This window comes from Ictidomys tridecemlineatus, chromosome 10, assembly GCF_052094955.1.
Source record: "Ictidomys tridecemlineatus isolate mIctTri1 chromosome 10, mIctTri1.hap1, whole genome shotgun sequence".
Lineage (NCBI taxonomy): Eukaryota > Metazoa > Chordata > Mammalia > Rodentia > Sciuridae > Ictidomys > Ictidomys tridecemlineatus.
The window spans coordinates 91,923,127-91,927,013 of NC_135486.1; the positions used below are offsets into that span (position 1 = coordinate 91,923,127).

The 3,887-nt window shown below is 36.6% G+C and overlaps 1 pseudogene; it reads left to right on the forward strand.

The window, feature by feature from the left end:
• The first annotated feature begins 1,497 nt into the window (after nucleotides 1-1,497).
• On the forward strand, nucleotides 1,498-3,137 carry LOC106144629 (cell division cycle 7-related protein kinase pseudogene; annotated as a pseudogene).
• Nucleotides 3,138-3,887: the final 750 nt, after the last annotated feature.

The following is a 3,887-nucleotide window of genomic DNA, read 5'->3' on the forward strand; positions in this document are numbered from 1 at the left end:
AAGGAAGCAATGAATGAGAATAGATATAAAAATGTATCTAGGTTTGAGAGATGCAACAAATATTCCCAGGAAAACAAATCCACTCATTGTGTGGCTGTGTGCCAAGTTGTCTGTTTTACTCACATGATTGGAACTTATAAATCCAACATTACCACCTTAAATATTTTTGACAGGAAGTATATATGCTTTCATAATTTTTTACCACCACTCAAATGTTTCTACTGAGACAGCTGTTTACATTATGTTGATTTATAAAGTTTGGTAAGTTTTGGCAAAACTTGTTTCTTTTTTAAAATCACAGAAGTAGCATAAACCCTCTGCAAAAAAATTTGGTATTTGACTCTAAAATTGAAAGCCCAGTTTTGAGGTACCTTGAGTCTTAAAGAGACACAAACATCTAGAGAGTTCCTTAAAGCTAAAACTAAATGACTCTTCTCATCTCTCCTGAAAGCATCAAATGACTTTGCCAATGTCATACTTTTAATTTATCTGATTAATTTGTTGAACTTATCTGGTAATTTATCTGATCCAACATTATAGACTTGTGTCATCTCTTTTAGTGCCATAAAATGCTAGATGATGCCACTTAGGAGTTTTGAAGGAACCATAGAAACTTTCTTGGCTTTACTTCTATTATAAATAGATAATGGGACTAAAATAGGTACTTTTTTACATGTCCTCCAGCTATAAAATTCTATGGTTTCTGAATATAAACTTCAGGAAGCATCTCCTTTTCTAGAATTCCACACTAACAACGCTGTGGTTTCACTCATTTGCTGTGTTGTGGCAATCTTTGGTTCATACTAACCAAAATTAATGAATTTTGTGAATTAACTTTTTTTTTTCAATTGAAGGTTATTAAGTTGGTCACAGTGGTACATGCCTATAGCTCCAGCTACTTGGGAGGTTAAGGTGGGAAGATCAATTGAGTCCACAAGTACACAAGTTCAAGACCTGCCTGGGCAACACAGCAAGATACCATTTCAAAAAAAATTTTTTTTTGAAGATTATTAATTTAAAACACACTCTAGGTTCAGTCTTGGGTCTAAAAGAGGAAGGTCCTTCTCCTTTTCTTCCTCGGCAGGGAAAGGGCCCTGGTGGCCAGTGCCCTATCAGTTCACCTATTTTCACAAAGCCTTGGACAAGCCTCCTGATGCTTCCTTTTCCTTCCCCAGATCAAACCTCCCTCCTCTTCCTGCCCCCTCCTCACTTTCCAGCAGGCTTGTGCGCTGGCCTGCTCCTAGTCTGTCCTCAGCCCCTACCCCTTTCCACCAGCTGCTCCTGAGGCTCTGGTGACTGAGAAACTCTCCCTTCCGTCCTCTGCTGGTATTTCTGGAAGGTGAAAGTAAAACAAATGGAATTCCTTAAATATGACCACAGTTTCCCTTGCTTTGAGGATTGGAACATATGCAGCTTTGTTCTCCCTGTGGACATGACCTCTTAGTTGATGTTTTGCATTCCAGTTATTTTGTTAGGAAGGCATCTTTGAGAATTCAGATGGAGGAGCCAATGGTTTTTTCCTCTCCCTGCATGGCTGATTTCAGGCTGATGACTCTTCAAAAAAGTATGAGCCAAATTTAAAACTTTCAATACTTAAAAAAGAAAAAAATGTTGAGAAGCTCTATGAAACTTGGCAATGTGTTGAAAATTAAAGACAAAATTGTAGAAAACACTTAAAGCTCTGTTTATTTGGCCACAATGCAGTTACAAGTAGGACCTGAAGAGAAAATTGCTCTCAAACACTTAATTTCCACAAGTCATCCTTTAAAAATTGCAGCTGATGGCTGGGAGGCAAGAAAATGTCATCAGAGTTAAATATTGCTTTAAGAAAAATGTGGTTCTTGCTATATCTATCTGGTGCATGAGTCCTTTTCAGACATTTTGAATTCTCTTTCCTTTCAGGAATGTGAGAATATATTTTAAATATGTTCAGAGCTTTGAAACACATTCATTGGTTTATTATTGTTCATTGTGGTTCTAAGCCCAGTGATTTTTTTTATATATATAATAGGTGCCTGAGAAAGACACCTCTGTAGACACCTTGGTTTGGCCCAAAGAACTCAATTTGTCCACTCTGAAGCTCATCAGGAAAGTTGTTCACAAAACAAATGTCATGTAACCCCTGGAAACAAGATTTCGTTGAGTGGTCCAGCACCTAAGGAACTAGATCAACACTCGACCACAAAAATTTCTGTTAAAAGACCCTCCACAAACTCAAATGAATAAGCAAAGGAGGTTCTGTAGGCCTTTCTGTCCAGCACCTGTTTCTGAAGAAAGAAATTTCAAGATACACAGCTCCATTTCACATGAGAGCCCTTACAGTGAAACTGGTTAAAGCAGTCGAAGACTGTGGGTATAAGATCAAGAAAATCAGCAACAAAAAGAAGGCCATTTCTACAAAAATTATGAATATTAGTATGATAAAGAAAACTGTCAGTTCTTACCTGGCTGGCCTCCATTGTGACTGCTATGTAACAGATAAAGTTTTCGATATTTGCATATTGAGGTTATCAGCATATTGCCCCAAGAGCAGGTACTCTAAGGGTTCATAGCACCAGAGGTCTTGATGAAGGGTCCCAATCAAACCACAGCAATCAACCTGTGGTCTGCAGGTGTCAGAGAAAGAATTCTCTGCTTAATGGATGGGTTCCATTTTATAAAGCAAATAATCCTTTTAAATGCGTTGGCTCAAATTTTGACAATTCAGGGCTCCAGGGAAACTATTTAGGCTGCTAAAACTTTTGGCATAGTGATGTTGCATAGCAAAGAAGTCTTAGCACAAGACTTGAGAAAACTCTGTGAGACACTCAGGGGTGTGGATTCTAACAAATCCCAAATTAACAAGTGACATAGAAGGACATACTTATGACCTGACTATTTCAGAGAAGATGGACTAGAAAACTTCTTACATCATACAAGCATTTCGGGCACAGCACTCAGATAATTCATTATAGAAAGTGGTCAGTAATGGCTGTGGGAATCATTTTAATGAGTATGTGACCAATTTAGAAGACAAGGATGAGGTACCCCATAAAACTTACAACCTGCTAGATAAATTTCTAGATTTAAATCCAATTTCAAAAACAACAGCAGAAGATGCTTGGATGCATCTAGTTTTTAAAGCTGTAAGTTTGTGATGATGGTTCTTTATTTAATGTTTGTTAATATTATGTATTATGAGACAGAATGAAAATGAGTTATTGGTAATAACCATAATAAATTCTTGTTTAGAGACCAGGGCAGAGGGAATTATTCATTTTTTTAATGTTTTTATCTGTTCTTTTTAAATATACATGATAGTAGAGTGTATTTCAGCATATTGTACATACATGGAATATAACTTCCCATTCTTGTGGTTGTACATGATGTGGAGTTAAACTGGTTGTGTATTCATATATGAACATAGGAAAGTTACCGGTGATTCATTCTACTGTCTTTCCTATTCCCATCCACCCCTTCCGTTTGTTCCCCCTTTGTCTAATCCGATTAACTTTTATTCTTCCCTGATCCCTCTTATTGTGTGTTAGCATCCAGGAATGATTTATTTTAAAACTCTTATTTGCTCTGGTGGCAGATTTTAAACTATAGATTAAGATTATTTAAAATGTGTGGGAGGGTTCCTTGGATTAACAATGTGATCTTTGCGTTAAATTCACACAAAGAGAATCAGATCTTTAGTTTTCTTAATTACTTTTCCCTGCCATATGTAGAAAAGAAACAATTTTAGTCTAGTACATGCATCCAAGGTGCAAGGCTTAATCAATGGATATGATAGGAACTAAATGAATCAAAAGTCTTAGCTTCTTGATTTCTTAGAATTTTGAGATTTATATGCAGATACAAAGATTTGAAGATCTAGAATAGCCAAAGCAATCTTGGAAAATGAG